Below are 18,684 nucleotides of genomic sequence, written 5' to 3' on the forward strand. Positions count from 1 at the left end.
GAAGAGACGAAGAACCTGAGGATGTTGATTTAGTCTAGAAAGGAGAAGACAGAGGGACCCACGAATGCAGCCTCAGGTATGAGAAAGTTACTCTCTTCCCATAGCCAAAGATTAACTGGGGCTGTTCTGGAAGGTTCCTGACCCAGAGTGGGTCAGACTCAAGAGATACATTTTAGCTTCATATGTAAACACAAACTTGACAAACTCTCAGAATGCAGTGGTTGTGCATGGAGAGCTTTCCCCATGCTCTGCCCGTCTCCGTGGTGACTACTGAAGCCCAAAGCCTCCATGGAAGGGGCAGGTCATGACACTTCCATAGACCCTGACCACCGAGCGGTGGATGGATGGGATAAGAGCCACCAGCTGACCTGGGGCCAGCCAGTCCTTTGGCTGACCAGTGACCAACCAGGTGCTTTCCCTTAAGAATTTGAACTAAGAGACATAGATTCGTCCAGAGAGGGGCCGGGGAGGCGCGCTTGTAGGAGATGATGCCATCAGTGCCCCATGCATGTCCCCTCCAGTCTCACCTCTACATGTCAAGGCAGCTTCATGGCCATGCCAGTGTGCTCTCTATCAAGTTAATGACCCTAGAAGTAGCCCTTGCCGTGATGAGCTGATTTAGTGGGTAAATGCCTGGCTTCCTCATCCCTTGGTTGGGATAACTCTGTTTTCTAGAGTTTCCCGGCAGGATTGAGTTTCAGTTGTCCATGATGGTAATTTGTTTGATAATGCCTTTTTATTGATGTCCATCTTCCCTGTCTCACTTCCTCACTCCCTTACAAAGGGATTCCTTTCAAATAAACTACTTGCCTAAAAGGTATTTTGTTTTTTGTTTTTTGTTTTTTTTCAGGGTCTACCCCTGGAACAACTCAAACGAAGATGGGATTGGATCTACTAGGTCATGTAGACTTGAGGCTGGTGACCATGTTGGGTCAGATATTAGTGGGAAGGCAAGCCTGGAGAAAGATGGGGTGGAAGGAACCTGACTGTGAAGGTCCCCATGACCTCTGAGAGACAAGGAGATAGAGGCCAGAAGTCACCTGAGAAACAGAGGGAAGAACTCTGAGCCCACACACCCACAATCTCCTTGTCTTCTGCTACATGGCTTCTGTTCCTTGCAGTCAAAGCATCTTAACAACAGTTAACTCTATAAAACTTACCATATGCCAGGCACTGTCTTAACCTCCATGCCAGCAGGGTAGCCAGATTTAGCAAACAAAAATCCAGAATGCCCAGTTAAACTTAGGACATAGTTATACTAAACAAAATATTTGTAATCTAAAATTCAAATGTAATGAATTTAAATTTAATCTGGCAACTCTACATACTATCATATAAGGCACATTCTCTTATTGTTTTACAGTGGAGGAGACAGCAATTGAGTAACCTATCCAGGTTCACACAGCTGCTAAACAGTAGGGCTGGGCTGGGCCCCAGGCAGTCTGACTCCAGAATTTGGCCTCTGAGCTGCCTCTTCAGTACCTTTACTGGTCCCATATCAACCAACAGTGAGGTGAGCTATCTCTCAAAGGAGTGAGTTCCCCATCACTTGTTTTTTGTGGCCAAACAGTTGAGGAGCATCATGGGTTGGTGTTTGATTTCTACCTGGGAGATCTTTAAGGCAAGAGAGATGAATCTTAGTGTTGCCTTGGCAGAGGAGCAAATGGGAATTGCTGCTCTGCAGGGACCAGAGCTTGTCTGATCAAAGGATGTGTGCGTTTTCCTATGAATCGGTTGTGAGCCATTGGTATGCAGCCACTGTCCCTAGTTTGCCCAGGATGGCTCCCATTTAGGCGTGTCATCTTGTAGTCCCATCCAGTTCGCCATTTTACTTCCAAGCCAGGTGTATTATAATAATAGTTGCATTCAAGCAGACTGGATAGGTTTGGTAGACCACTTGATACTTCTAGCTCCACACCATGGCCTCATCTAGTTGTGTGGACCACATGTGAACCCTTTGCTCTGTGGTTAAATTCAGAAGCTTCCTAGCAACATCTCTCTTTGTTGCACAACATAACCAACACCTCTCTTGTCAGGACAGCACACAGGACGCTCCCAAATAAAGTGCACTATGACACGAGTGATTCGGTAAATCTAACTGCTGCCAGTCGTGCCTGGTGGGAGGAGAAAGTATTTGATGTGATGCTGCTGACCTCATGGGCAGTTGGCTTGCCAGCCAGTTGTGCCAATGGCCTGTACCAATAGCTTGGGCTATGGCCTGCAAAATGCTCAAAGCCACCAGGCTGCCAGTTGATGGTGTCAGTGGGAAGATGGGAAATTGTAGATTAGATGTGTATAAAATATGTGTGGGAAATTCAGGCTAAACAGTCCTATTCGGGGGGATGTATAGCGAGAAGGCTGAGTGCTTTTCCTACAGTTGCGTTGACATTTATCCCATGGTGCAACTCCCCTTATTTATTATATTGTTTGGTAATGATTTTTACATTTTTCAATAAACGCTTCAGGCCATAACGAGCTCAAAAACATTTCCATGCATACTTAGTAAAAACTTAAGTACCACATTTCTGTTTCTCCAGCAAGTTGGTGATGAACATGCACCTAGCACAAAGTGTTGATGTTTGCCAGCGCACCACAGTGGCTAAAGTCACCAACCGTCTGAAAACCAGTTAGTCACAAATCTACCACAGAAGCATCAACATCTAAGGTGAAAGATAGTGGCTATTTGTAGGAGACAGTGCCCAAAGGAGATGATTTAACACGTGCAGTTACAGAAAAATACACTCACACACCACTTTGCACACTGTGATTTTTTGTTTATATCAAATGATTGTTCTTCAAAATTAATCTTGTTCATTTTCGGGCGAAAATGTTTCAATAGACATTACTCCAAAGAAGATATACAAATGGCCAATAAACGCACAAAAAAGATGCTCAACGTCATTAATTTTTAGAGAAATGCAAATCAAAACCACAGTGAGATACACCTCACACCTATCAGGATGGCTTTTATCAAAAAACAGAAAATAGCAAAAATAACAAGTGTTGAAGAGGATAAGGAGAAATTGAAAGCTTTGTGCATGATGAGTGGGAATGTAAAACGTTACAGCCAGTGTGGAAGTTCCTCAAAAAGATAAATCTAAAATTATCATGTGATCCAACAATTTCTCTTCTAGGTATAAGCCCAAAAGATTTGAAATCAGGAACTCAAACAGATACTGTACACCCATGTTCACAGCAGCATCATTCACAACAGACAAAGCGGAAGCAACCCAACTGTCCATCAATGGATGAATGGATAAACAACATGTGGGATATACAGAGAATGATTGTTATTCAGCCTAAAAAAGGAAGGGAATTCTAACACATGCTACAACACGTACGAACCTTGAGGACATTATGCTGAGTGAAAAAAGCCAGTAACAAGAGGACACATATTGTATGATTCCACTTATATAAGGTACCTAGAGCAGTCAAATTCATAGAAACAGAAAGTAGAATGGTGGTTACCAAGGTCTGGGGTAAGGGAAACTGGGAGTTAGTGTTTAATGGGTATGGAGTTTTAGTTTCGGATGATAAATAAGTTCTGGAGGTGAATAAAGGTGATGGTTTCAAAACAGTGTGAATGTACTTAATGCAACCGAACCATAGTACACTTGAAAATGGCTACAATGAGGCCAGGCGTGGTGGCTCACGCTTGTAATCCCAGCACTTTGGGAGACCAAGGCGGGTGGATCACCTGAGGTCGGGAGTTGGAGACTAGCTTGACCAACGTGGAGAAACCCCGTCTCTACTAAAAATACAAAATTAGTCGGGTGTGGTGGGGCATGTTTGTAATCCCAGCGACTTGGGAGGCTGAGGCAGGAGAATCGCTTGAACCCAGGAGGCAGAGGTTGCGGTGAGCTGAGATCATACATTGCACTCCAGCCTGGGCAATGAGAGATAAACTCCGTCTGAAAAAAAAAAAAAAAAAAAAAAAATGGCTACAATGATAAATTTTATGGTATGTGTATTTTACCACAATAAAAAAAAATCAGTCTTGCTCATTTTATATTCCAAGTTTTCTTGTAGATGTACAAAGAGAAGTGGTAACTTAATGTGTTGGTTTTATTGGCCGAATGACTTTGCAGACAGATAAATGACGCCAATTTGTCATTAATGTTATCCGATGTTCCAAGTATAAGCTAACTCTCATAAGGGTTTGATATTTTTCAGGCAACTCACAGAACCAAAATAAAGCTTTGGGAAGTTCACTTTGTCAAAGATGAAACATTCAAAATAAATGTAAACAGTATTTTAAATTTAGTTAAAATGTTCAGCCTTGAAGATAAGATTGTTTTTGTGGTCTTAATACAAATATGTATTTTGCCAAATCACAGCTTCATGATATAAACAGTGTTTTGCTAAATTTAACTACCAAGTAGCAATGACCTTGGAATTGGTTGTAATGAACATGTAATTTCTATTTTATTCAAACCAGCTGTGATAATCTACCAACTGAAATACAAGCTGCAGTTGTTAAATGTTACAAATATTTTTATACCTACTCAGAGTAACTATGATTAAGCTGAAGTAGTATTTAAAAAAAAAACTTCGGCAACGTAGTATATGATTTTTTCTTTGCTGAAAGTCATTAAACAGATTTTAGAAATGTTTGAGCTTTTGCAAAAGTACTTTGTAAATCAGCCCAACGGCTTTCTGATGATACCAAACTTTTTTTTTTTTACATTTTGGTTAAAAATACATACATTTTGGTTAAAAATCATTTGGAAATATTTAATCAAAGTACTCAGTGGATGGAGCACTAAAACAAAACATCATATTTTAAAACTTTTAGCACATTGCAAGGATTGAAAACAAAGCTTGCAAGAAGAAATGGAGACTTATCCCCCAAAAAGCAAGAAAGGAACTGGACAAATTCAAGGGTAAGAACATCCATAGTATAATCCACTATTGTGCTTTAGCAAATCATAACTTGAAAAGGTGCTCAACCTCATTGATCATTAGAGAAATGCCAATCAAAACTACAATGAAGTATCATCTCACCCCAGTTAAAATGGCTTCTATCTAAAAGACAGGCAATAACAAATGCTGGCGAGGATGCAGAGAAAAGGGAACCCTCGTACACTGTTGGTGGGAACGTAAATTAGTGCAACCACTGTGGAGAATGGTTTGGAGTTTCCTCAAAAAACTAAAAATAGAGCTACCATATAATCCAGCAACCCTACAGCTGTGTTGGTACCCAAAAGAAAGGAAATCAGAATATTGAAGAGATATTTGCATTTCCATGTTTTTTCCAGCACTATTTACAATAGCCAAGATTTGGAAGCAACCTAGGTGTCCATCAGCAGATAAATGGAAAAAGAAAATGTGGAACGTATATTCAAGGAAGTATTATTCCGCCATAAAAAAGAATGAGATCTTGTCATTTGCAACAACATGAGTGGAACTGGAGATCATTATGTTAAGTGAAATAAGCCAGGCACAGAAAGACAAACATCACATCATGTTCCCACTTATATGTGGGATCTAAAAATCAAAACAATTAAACTCATGGAGATAGGGAGTAGAAGGATGTAACTGAGGCTGAGAAGGGTAGTGGGGGAAGGGGGTGGGAAGAAGGTGGGGATGGTTAATGGGTACAAAAAAATAGAATGAATAAGACCTAGTATTTGATAGCACAATAGGGTGACTATAGTCGATAAAAATTTAATTATACACGTTAAAATAACAAAAGAGCTGGCCAGGTGTGGTGGCTCATGCCTGTAATCCCAGCACTTTGGGAAGCCCAGTTTTGTACCCATTAACTTGAGGTTAGGAGTTCACCTGAGGTTAGGAGTTCAAGACCAGCCTGGCCAACATGGTGAAACCCTATCTCTACTACAAATACAAAAATTAGCCATGTGTGCCTGTAATCCCAGCTACCTGGGAGGCTGAGGCAGAGAATTGCTGGAACCCAGGAGGCGGAGGCTGCAATGAGCTGAGATTGCACCACTGCACTCAAGCCTGGGTGACAGAGGGAGACTGTCTCAATAAATAAATAAATAAAGAGCGTAATAGGATTGTCTTTAACACAGACATTCTCCATTATGTGATTATTACACATTGCATGCCTGTATCAAAACATCTCATGTACCCCATAAATATATATACCTCCTATGTACCCGCAGAAATTAAAAATGAAAAAAACACAAAATTGTAGATGTCAAATTAATAAAGGCAGAATAAGAAGTTTTTTAAAAAAGAAAATCCTAACTTGAGGGGAGAGGGGAGAACCTTTTAATAGAGCTTCTTCTTCTTCTTCTTTTTTTTTTTTTGAGACAGGATCTCACTGTCTCACCCAGGCTGGAGAGTGCAGTGGCACCATCTCAGTTTATTGCAGCTTCCACCTCCTGAGTTCAAACAATTCTCATGCCTCAGCCTCCTGAGTAGCTAGGATTACAAGTCTGTACCACCACACCCAGCCAATTTTTAAATATTTTTAGTAGAGACAGGGTTTCACCATGTTGGCCAGGCTGGTCTTAAACTCCTGGCCTCTAGCGATCCACCCACCTTGGCCTCCCAAAGTGCTGGGATTATAGGCATGAGCCTCTGCACCTGGCCAGAGCTTCTATTTTTAATTGTATAAATTTATATTATGTACCAGAATGGAATAAAATTAAGAAAGGCCTACGATTTAAATTCGGCAAAACATTAAAATACTCATGAACAGAAATCTCTTATTTGATGCTTTTTAATCTTGTAACAATGTTTATCAAAGAAAGGTATTCTGAAAGAATGCAAAAAGACACTGGGAAAATATTTGGGCTGAAATATATATACATTTCAATATGAGATAAATAAGAAATGAGAATATCTTTCATTTAGCAGAATTTCCTTTAAGTTCACCAGGCACCTCAGCACCAGCAAATAATATTTTTTCTCAATTAAAAACATCACAGGCCAGCTGTGGTGGCTCTTGTCTGTAATCCTAACACTTTGGGAGGCTGAAGTGGGTGGATCATCTGAGGTCAGGAGTCCAAGACCAGCCTGGCCAACATGGTAAAACCCCATCTCTACTAAAAATAAAAAAATTAGCTTGGCGTGGTGGCGCACACCTGTAATCCCAGCTTTTCAGGAGGCTGAGGCAGGAGAATCACTTGAACCCAGGAGATGGAGATTGTGGTGAGCCAAGATCGCACCACTGCACTGCACTCGGGGTGAACAAAGCGAGACTCCGTTGGCCAGGCTGGTCTTGAACTCCTGACCTCAAGTGATCCACCTGCCTTAGCCTCCCAAAGTGCTGAGGTTACAGGCATGAGCCACTGCAACCAGACCGAATTTTATTTTACTTTTTTTTTGAGATGGAGTCTCACTCTGTCACCCAGGCTAGAGTGCAGTGGCACAATCTCAGCTCACTGCAACTTCCGCCTCCTGGGTTCCAGAGATTCTCCTGCCTAAGCCTCCCGAGTAGCTGGGGTTACAGGCATACACCACCATGCCTGGCTAATTTTTGTATTTTTAGTAGAGATGGGGTTTCACCATGTTGGCCAGGCTGGTCTTGAACTCCTGACCTCAAGTGATCTGGCTGCCTCAGCCTCCCAAAGTGCTGAGATTGCAGATGTGAGCCACCATGCCCAGCCGCATTTTATTTTCAAATACAGTTTTTGAATAGAATGATTTCATAGGTCCATTAATGTGATAAAACCAATTTGTTTGTCTCTAAATACTTCTATGTAATTTCAATTATGTTTAGGGTCCCTTACTCCCGTGGCAGCGTGATAAGTCTGTAGAGTTTAAAATCCTGCTCAAGAAGGCTATTTGGAGAGGCCATGGGATGTTCCAGAGACTGTGTGAAGTCCGTGGGCAGCAGGAAAAAGGGGAAAATACATTGCCCACCTCAAGATGTTTGCAACTGCAGGGCCCCCAGCGGGAGTTGCCAAAGAACACGAGGCCGACGTTGGGGAAAGGTTGTCAAATTCCATCAGAGAGCTTAGAGCCACTTTACTGCAGTACCAATCAAGTGGCAAATTTTCTTCCTCTTTCTCCCTGCTTTCCTTCCTCATGCTCCATCCCAGGGGGGCCAGAAACCAGAAACAGAAGTGAGCAAACTAGGGAGGAAAAAGGAGGGAGAGAAGGACACTGTCTGCTCTCCCCAAGGCGGATGGTCTTCCTGTAGGTGGCCGTGGCAAGAGCAGGGGCAGAAGGCTCATCTGTGAATCAAGACTTAAGTGTGGATTGGACTGGAGATTTGATTTTCTGAATGGAGACAATGTTTGCAAACAAAGCTACCTTAAGGTGAGGCGCAATGGCTCACGCCCGTATTCCCAGCACTTTGGGAGGCTGAGGTGGGCAGATCACCTGAGGTCAGGATTTTGAGACCAGCCTGGCCAACATGGCAAAACCCTATGTCTACCGACAATACAAAAATTACCCCGGCATGGTGGCGGGTGCCTGTAATCGCAGCTACTCGGGAGGCTGAGACAGGGGAATCGCTTGAACCCGGGAGATGGAGGTTGCAGTGAGCCTAGACTGCGCCACTGCACTTCAGCCTGGGCGACAGAGGGAGACTCTGTCTCAAAAAAAAAAAAAAAGGAAAGTCACTCTAGGACTTTTTAAAACCAAAGAGTAAACCAAAATCAAAGGGCTAATTAACAGGAATGAAGTACTGATCCATGCTACAATGTGGATGGACCTTAATAATAATATTGTCCTAAGTGAAACAGGCCAGACACAAGGCCACATAGTGTATGGGTTCATTGATATGAAACATCGGAAGAAGTTAATTCATAGGGACAGAAAGCAGACTCATGGTTGCCAGGGCTTGGGGGATGGGGTAATGGGGACCACTAATGGGTACATGGTTTCCTTCCAGGATGATGTAAAAGTCTTGGAACTAGACAGAGCTGGTGGTTGTATATCACTGGGAATGTCCTAACTGTCCCTGCATTGTACCCTTGCAATCGTCAATGTCTAATTTTATGTCATGTAAATTTTTTCTGAATTAAAAAAAACAAAACCAAAGGCTGCCCCAAATGTTCATCCAAGTACAGGAGAAGATGCTCCCTATAGGCAAGATTAAAGGACAGTGCCAGACAAAAAGTTTGTAAGGAGAGTACCCCATACACTCTGCATCTAGCATACATTACTACATAGAGCTACATGCATAAAACCACATAAACTGTACTCTCTGGAGATTTAAATAATTTCCAAGGGCAAATCTGGACTCTACTGGAATTTCACCTAATATGCTGACTTCAGAAAAGTAACTTTACATCCTCTGAGCAGCAGCGAGGCATTAGGCAGGCGGTGGCAAGACAGAAACTCCCAAAGTGTGTCTCCCTGTGAGCTAGGTCTCATTAGTAGGAGAGTTCTAGACTAGGGTGAAGTTCTGCAAAACTGTTGCTGCGGACCCTGGGCCACTTTGGACCCAGAACCAGCCAGACCTCCCTGAAGTTCCTCCTGAGGCCCAGCTCTTTGCTTTGTACTGAGTTCTCCTTCCTGTGAATCCTGGCCATAAATCCCCAAATTCCTACAGGGGTTCTGTGCCTAGCAACCAAAGTGGCCGGACGGCATAGTTTAAGAAGCCTGCTGATTTGGAAGAAAGCCCTTGCTCCAGAAGAGAAGTGATTGGCAGCTGGCAGGCATCCTGGGTATCTGCATTGGCTGTTGTATGCCCAAGAGAAGATATGCAGACTGTTTTAAAAACTGGCAGGCAGATGCTAAGTTTTAAGCTTACAAATGTGCATCAAAATAGGAAAGGATTAAACCAGAGAAGCAGGGAAATAATTAGGATCCAAACTCCACTACTAACTCAAGTGAAGAAATCACCTCTTCATGCCTCAGTTTTCCCTTCTGTAAAGTGGGAATCCTTTTGATTTCACCACATGGTTAGTGATGTAACATGTATAAAATGTGTAAAATGATCTATCATGTATCATGTATAAAATGGTACACATACATATGGAATGGCATTGAAAAGTACAAAGTGTAAATATAAAATGCAAGAGTTTTACCCAGGTAGATTTATGCAGGAGCTTATTCAGAAATACACGTACCTTGGTCGGGCATGGTGGCTCATGCCCGTAATTCCAGCACTCTGGGAGGCTGAATCGGGTGGATCACCTGAAGTCAGGAGTTCAAGATCAGCCTGGCCAACATGGTGAAAATCCCGTCTCTACTAAAAATACAAAAATGAGCTGGGGATGGTGGCACGTGCCTGTAATCCCAGCTACTCAGTTGGCTGAGGCAGGAGAGTCACTTGAACCTGGGAGGCGGAGGTTGCAGTGAGCCAAGATTGCACACTGCACTCCAGCCTGAGTGACAGAGCGATACTCTATGTCAAAAAAAAAAAAAAAAACCACTAAACAAAACAACAACAACAACAACAAGAAGAACAAAAAGCCTACCTGGTGGCAAGACAGGGCTGCCAGTGTTTTGGGATAAGGGGCCAGCAGATGGATCTATAGTCAGGCTTGATTAATTCACACAGGACTTGCACATCTGTCTGGGATGCATACAGATCCCATGTTCTGAATTTGTCAAGATCAAATTAGCTAGAATGGTAAGCCTAAATGAGAAAAATTAATCATCAACCCCTCATTATGGTTGCTTTTGCTTTTCAGCATTAATAAACACTAGGATTACAAATAATACAACATATGCAATTTTTAAGTTGGGTATTAATTAGTGCAAAGAACAAGTTTGGGGGTATTTCTTCTTTCTTTACCAAGCTAGGAAGGTGAAGGATTTCTATGGCAGTTTGCTGATTTCTAATTGAGAGTTTGACCTTTATGTTCCATTCTGTACCACTCAAGATGACATTCAATTCAACTCTGTAGTGTTAAAGCAAACTAAATACAGCCTGAGAATGACTCAGTACTTCTATATTTGTGAATGAATTGTAACCTAGCTTAATAGTCATACAAAATTGAAAACCTAACTTAATAGTATGCATCTGTAACAATAGCCAAGTGTCAGCCAATCCCAGCGGCCATACTTCAACCACTCATAGACTGCTGAGTGTTCAAACTGCCTTCATAGAAGGCAAATGCTGAGCTATAACCAGTCTTGCTATTTCTGTACCTCACTTCCGATTCTTGTAGGTCACTTTACCTTTTTTGTCTATAAATTTGTTTTGACCCCAAGGCAACCCTGGAGTCTCTGTGAATCTGCTGTGATTCTGGGGGCTGCCCGATTCATGAATGATTCATTGCTCAATTACACTCCTTTAAATTTAATTCAGCTATCAGTAGATAGTGAGTTTCCATTTTGCGCCAAGCCCTGGGGATCCCACACTGGGAACAGCGAGGTGAATGAGACTGTTTACCTAAACTTCAGGTTGCATGCAGGCTCTTGGAGATCATCCCAGACTTAGCCCTGGAGTTTGAAGAAGGTGGATAATCCAAACCTGCAACAGACATACTTACCATGCTCCACCACGTATTCCGGCCAAGGATTTCCAAGCACCAACAGAGGTAGACACCCAAGCTGGAAACTGTTTCTTTGAGTAGATACAAAACTCCTTGGGTCCCTTAAGGATATCCCGAATCGAGAGTCTGGTATTTAAACTGACAGCCACTCATCTCATTGAAGGGCAGACATCTGAAATTAGAATGCAGAAAGATCAGGAAAGCAGAAGATGACATTTTGCATGCTTTCAGGAGTCCAGGCGGTGTGTTTTAAGTCGCTACACTCATCTGCATGATAGTTAAAGGAGTTTTGTTTGTTTTTTAAACAACCACCCAAACCCCAAACCAATTTCCAGTCTGAGTATTCCCCATGAGTTTGCTCCAAATACTAAACAGATGGGCTCTGAGTTGAGTTTTCCTGAAGCTACGCCTTGTCCAGCTCAGAAATACAATAAGCAAGACTCACCCAAAAGTCTAAGAACATTGATTAAAAAAAATTTCCCCCAAGGACCATAAAATACCTGCCCTGATTTGCCTGCAAACTGTGGTGTTCTTCAGGGGCTTCCAGTTTCCTTTTGGCTAAATAAGAGACCAGCCAAACCCACAGATTCTCAGGTGTTTGTTTCCCAAACAGTTCTGGTCAGCACAGGCTGAAAAAGGCTGAGGATTCAATTTTGCTATTCGGTGAAGGAAACGAGGGAATATCCTCTTATGTTGTGTTAAATACTAAGAGGCATCAAATTTTAGAGATGGATGACACCTTAGACGTGGTCCAATGACCCTTCTTTATTTTTCATTGTGGTAAAATATACATAACATATAATTTAGCATTTTAGCCATTTTAACTGCACAGTTCAGCGGCATTAAGTACATTCACACTGTTATGCAACCATCACCACCATCCATCTCCAGAACTCTCTTCATCTTCCCAAACTAAAACTCTGTACTCATTAAACACTCACTCCCAACTTCCTCCGCCAGCCCCTAGTAACCACCTTTCTTTTTCTTTCTTTCTTTTCCTTTCTTTCTTTCTTTCTTTCTTTCCTTTCTTTCTTCTCTTTCTTTCTTGTCTTTCTTTCTCTCTTTTTCTTTCTCTCTTTTTTCTCTCTTTTTCTTTCCTCTTTTCCTTTCTTTCCCTCCCTATCTCCTTCCTTCCTTCCTTCCTTCCTTCCTTCCTTCCTTCCTTCCTTCCTTCCTTCCTTCCTTCCTTCCTTCCTTCCTTTCTTTCTCTCTCTCTCTCTCTCTCTTTCTTTCTTTCTTTCCTTTTTTCTTTCTTCAGACAGGGTCTCATTCTGTTGCCCAGTCTGGAGTGCACTGGTGCAATCATGGCTCACTGTAGCCTTGACCTCCTGGGCTAAAGCGACTCTCACACCTCAGCCTCCTGAGTAGCTGGGACTGCAGGTATGCACTACCATGCCCAGCTAATTTTTATAGTTTTTGTAGACACGAAGTCTTGCTACATTGCCCAGGCTGGTCTCAAACTTCTGGGCTCAAGTGATCCTCTTGCCTCAGCCTCTCAAAGTGCTGGTATTATAGGCATAAGTCACCATGCCTGGCCCATTCTACTTTCTGTCTCTATGAATTAATTAGACTACTACTCACTTATAAACGTACCTTACATAAGTGAAATCATACAGTATTTCTCCTTTTGCGACTGGCTTATTTCAGTCAGCATAATGTCCTCAAGTTTCATCCATGTTGTAGCATGTGTTAGAATTTCCTTCTTTTTTTTTTTTTGACAGAGTCTCACTCTGTCACCCAGGCTGGAGTGCAATGGCACGATCTTGGCTCACTGCAACCTCTACCTCCTGGTTTCAAGCAATTCTCCTGTCTCAGCCTCCCAGGTAGATTACAGGCACATGCCACCATGCCTGGCTAATTTTTGTATTTTTAGTAGAGACGGGGTTTCACCATATTGGTCAGGCTGGTCTCGACTCCTGACCTCAGGTGATCCACCCACTTCGGCACCCCAAAGTGTTGAGATTACAGATGTGAGCCACTGTGCCCAACCAAATTTCCTTCGTTTTCTTTTTTTATTATACTTCAAGTTCTAGGGTACATGTGCACAACATGCAGGTTTGTTACATATGTATACATGTGCCATGTTGAGTGTGCTGCACCCATTAACTCATCATTTACATTAGGTATATCTCCTAATGCTATCCCTCCCCCCTCCCCCCACCCCACAACAGGCCTCGGTGTGTGATGTTCCCCACCCTGTGTCCAAGTGTTCTCATTGTTCAATTCCCACCTATGAGTGAGAACATGTGGTGTTTGGTTTTCTGTCCTTACAATAGTTTGCTCAGAATAATCGTTTCCAGCTTCATCCATATCCCTACAAAGGACATGAACTCATCCTTTTTTATGGCTGCATAGTATTCCATGGTATATATATGCCACATTTTCTTTTTTTTTTTTTTTTTTTTTCTTTTATTATTATTATTATTATCATTATTATACTTTAGGTTTTATGGTACATGTGCGCAATGTGCAGGTAAGTTACATATGTATACATGTGCCATGCTGGTGCGCTGCACCCACCAACTTGTCATCTAGCATTAGGTATATCTCCCAATGCTATCCCTCCCCCCTCCCCCCACCCCACAACAGTCCCCGAAGTGTGATGTTCCCCTTCCTGTGTCCATGTGTTCTCATTGTTCAATTCCCACCTATGAGTGAGAATATGCGGTGTTTGGTTTTTTGTTCTTGCGATAGTTTACTGAGAATGATGATTTCCAATTTCATCCATGTCCCTACAAAGGACGTGAACTCATCATTTTTTATGGCTGCATAGTATTCCATGGTGTATATGTGCCACATTTTCTTAATCCAGTCTATCATTGTTGGACATTTGGGTTGGTTCCAAGTCTTTGCTATTGTGAATAATGCCGCAATAAACATACGTGTGTGTCTTTATAGCAGCATGATTTATAGTCCTTTGGGTATATACCCAGTAATGGGATGGCTGGGTCGAATGGAATTTCTAGTTCTAGATCCCTGAGGAATCGCCACACTGACTTCCACAAGGGTTGAACTAGTTTACAGTCCCACCAACAGTGTAAAAGTGTTCCTATTTCTCCACATCCTCTCCAGCACCTGTTGTTTCCTGACTTTTTAATGATTGCCATTCTAACTGGTGTGAGATGGTATCTCATTGTGGTTTTGATTTGCATTTCTCTGATGGCCAGTGATGGTGAGCATTTTTTCATGTGGTTTTTGGCTGCATAAATGTCTTCTTTTGAGAAGTGTCTGTTCATGTCCTTCGCCCACTTTTTGATGGGGTTGTTTGTTTTTTTCTTGTAAATTTGTTGGAGTTCATTGTAGATTCTGGATATTAGCCCTTTGTCAGATGAGTAGGTTGCGAAAATTTTCTCCCATTTTGTAGGTTGCCTGTTCACTCTGATGGTAGTTTCCTTTGCTGTGCAGAAGCTCTTTAGTTTAATTAGATCCCATTTGTCAAGTTTGGCTTTTGTTGCCATTGCTTTTGGTGTTTTAGACATGAAGTCCTTGCCCATGCCTATGTCCTGAATGGTAATGCCTAGGTTTTCTTCTAGGGTTTTTATGGTTTTAGGTCTAATATTTAAGTCTTTAATCCATCTTGAATTGATTTTTGTATAAGGTGTAAGGAAGGGATCCAGTTTCAGCTTTCTACATATGGCTAGCCAGTTTTCCCAACACCATTTATTAAATAGGGAATCCTTTCCCCATTTCTTGTTTTTGTCAGGTTTGTCAAAGATCAGATACTTGTAGATATGTGGCATTATTTCTGATGGCTCTGTTCTGTTCCATTGATCTATATCTCTGTTTTGGTACCAGTACCATGCTGTTTTGGTTACTGTAGCCTTGTAGTATAGTTTGAAGTCAGGTAGTGTGATGCCTCCAGCTTTGTTCTTTTGGCTTAGGATTGACTTGGCGATGCGGGCTCTTTTTTGGTTCCATATGAACTTTAAAGTAGTTTTTTCCAATTCTGTGAAGAAAGTCATTGGTAGCTTGATGGGGATGGCATTGAATCTGTAAATTACCTTGGGAAGGATGGCCATTTTCATGATATTGATTCTTCCTACCCATGAGCATGGAATGTTCTTCCATTTGTTTGTATCCTCTTTTATTTCCTTGAGCAGTGGTTTGTAGTTCTCCTTGAAGAGGTCTTTCACATCCCTTGTAAGTTGGATTCCTAGGTATTTTATTCTCTTTGAAGCAATTGTGAATGGGAGTTCACTCATGATTTGGCTCTCTGTTTGTCTGTTATTGATGTATAAGAATGCTTGTGATTTTTGCACATTGATTTTGTATCCTGAGACTTTGCTGAAGTTGCTTATCAGCTTAAGGAGATTTTGGGCTGAGACAATGGGGTTTTCTAGATATACTATCATGTCATCTGCAAACAAGGACAATTTGACTTCCTCTTTTCCTAACTGAATACCCTTGATTTCCTTCTCCTGCCTAATTGCCCTGGCCAGAACTTCCAACACTATGTTGAATAGAAGTGGCGAGAGAGGGCATCCCTGTCTTGTGCCAGTTTTCAAAGGGAATGCTTCCAGTTTTTGCCCATTCAGTACGATATTGGCTGTGGGTTTGTCATAAATAGCTCTTATTATTTTGAGATACGTCCCATCAATTCCTAATTTATTGAGAGTTTTTAGCATGAAGGGTTGTTGAATTTTGTCAAAGGCCTTTTCTGCATCTATTGAGATAATCATGTGGTTTTTGTCTTTGGTTCTGTTTATATGCTGGATTACATTTATTGATTTGCGTATATTGAACCAGCCTTGCATCCCAGGGATGAAGCCCACTTGATCATGGTGTATAAGCTTTTTGATGTGCTGCTGGATTCTGTTTGCCAGTATCTTATTGAGGATTTTTGCATCAATGTTCATCAAGGATATTGGTCTAAAATTCTCTTTTTTTGTTGTGTCTCTGCCAGGCTTTGGTATCAGGATGATGCTGGCCTCATAAAATGAGTTAGGGAGGATTCCCTCTTTTTCTATTGATTGGAATAGTTTCAGAAGGAATGGTACCAGCTCCTCCTTGTACCTCTGGTAGAATTCGGCTGTGAACCCATCTGGTCCTGGACTTTTTTTGGTTGGTAAGCTATTGATTATTGCCACAATTTCAGCTCCTGTTATTGGTCTATTCAGAGATTCAACTTCTTCCTGGTTTAGTCTTGGGAGGGTGTATGTGTTGAGGAATTTATCCATTTCTTCTAGATTTTCTAGTTTATTTGCGTAGAGGTGTTTGTAATATTCTCTGATGGTAGTTTGTATTTCTGTGGGATCGGTGGTGATATCCCCTTTATCATTTTTTATTGCATCTATTTGATTCTTCTCTCTTTTTTTCTTTATTAATCTTGCTAGCGGTCTATCAATTTTGTTGATCCTTTCAAAAAACCAGCTCCTGGATTCATTTATTTTTTGAAGGGTTTTTTGTGTCTCTATTTCCTTCAGTTCTGCTCTGATTTTAGTTATTTCTTGCCTTCTGCTAGCTTTTGAATGTGTTTGCTCTTGCTTTTCTAGTTCTTTTAATTGTGATGTTAGGGTGTCAATTTTGGATCTTTCCTGCTTTCTCTTGTGGGCATTTAGTGCTATAAATTTCCCTCTACACACTGCTTTGAATGCATCCCAGAGATTCTGGTATGTTGTGTCTTGGTTCTCGTTGGTTTCAAAGAACATCTTTATTTCTGCCTTCATTTCGTTATGTACCCAGTAGTCATTCAGGAGCAGGTTGTTCAGTTTCCACGTAGTTGAGCGGTTTTGAGTGAGATTCTTAATCCTGAGTTCTAGCTTGATTGCACTGTGATCTGAGAGACAGTTTGTTACAATTTCTGTTCTTTTACATTTATTGAGGAGAGCTTTACTTCCAAGTATATGGTCAATTTTGGAATAGGTGTGGTGTGGTGCTGAAAAAAATGTATATTCTGTTGATTTGGGGTGGAGAGTTCTGTAGATGTCTATTAGGTCCGCTTGGTGCAGAGCTGAGTTCAATTCCTGGGTATCCTTGTTGACTTTCTGTCTCGTTGATCTGTCTAATGTTGACAGTGGGGTGTTAAAGTCTCCCATTATTAATGTGTGGGAGTCTAAGTCTCTTTGTAGGTCACTCAGGACTTGCTTTATGAATCTGGGTGCTCCTGTATTGGGTGCATATATATTTAGGATAGTTAGCTCTTCTTGTTGAATTAATCCCTTTACCATTATGTAATGGCCTTCTTTGTCTCTTTTGATCTTTGTTGGTTTAAAGTCTGTTTTATCAGAGACTAGGATTGCAACCCCTGCCTTTTTTTGTTTTCCATTTGCTTGGTAGATCTTCCTCCATCCTTTTATTTTGAGCCTATGTGTGTCTCTGCACGTGAGATGGGTTTCCTGAATACAGCACACTGATGGGTCTTGAGTCTTTATCCAATTTGCCAGTCTGTGTCTTTTAATTGGAGCATTTAGTCCATTTACATTTAAAGTTAATATTGTTATGTGTGAATCTGATCCTGTCATTATGATGTTAGCTGGATATTTTTCTCATTAGTTGATGCAGTCTCTTCCTAGTCTCGATGGTCTTTACATTTCGGTATGATTTTGCAGTGGCTGGTACCGGTTGTGCCTTTCCATGTTTAGCGCTTCCTTCAGGAGCTCTTTTAGGGCAGGCCTGGTGGTGACAAAATCTCTCAGCATTTGCTTGTCTGTAAAGTATTTTATTTCTCCTTCACTTATGAAGCTTAGTTTGGCAGGATATGAAATTCTGGGTTGAAAATTCTTTTCTTTAAGAATGTTGAATATTGGCCCCCACTCTCTTCTGGCTTGTAGGGTTTCTGCCGAGAGATCCGCTGTTAGTCTGATGGGCTTCCCTTTGATGGTAACCCGACCTTTCTCTCTGGCTGCCCTTAACATTTTTTCCTTCATTTCAACTTTGGTGAATCTGACAATTATGTGTCTTGGAGTTGCTCTTCTCGAGGAGTATCTTTGTGGCATTCTCTGTATTTCCTGAATCTGAATGTTGGCCTGCCTTGCTAGATTGGGGAAGTTCTCCTGGATAATATCCTGCAGAGTGTTTTCCAACTTGTTTCCATTCTCCCCGTCACTTTCAGGTACACCAATCAGACGTAGATTTGGTCTTTTCACATAGTCCCACATTTCTTGGAGGCTTTGCTCGTTTCTTTTTATTCTTTTTTCTCTAAACTTCCCTTCTCGCTTCATTTCATTCATTTCATCTTCCAGGGCTGATACCCTTTCTTCCATTTGATCGCATCGGCTCCTGAGGCTTCTGCATTCTTCACGTAGTTCTCGAGCCTTGGTTTTCAGCTCCATCAGCTCCTTTAAGCACTTCTCTGTATTGGTTATTCTAGTTATAC

This window comes from Pongo abelii, chromosome 15 (assembly GCF_028885655.2).
Source record: "Pongo abelii isolate AG06213 chromosome 15, NHGRI_mPonAbe1-v2.0_pri, whole genome shotgun sequence".
NCBI lineage: Eukaryota > Metazoa > Chordata > Mammalia > Primates > Hominidae > Pongo > Pongo abelii.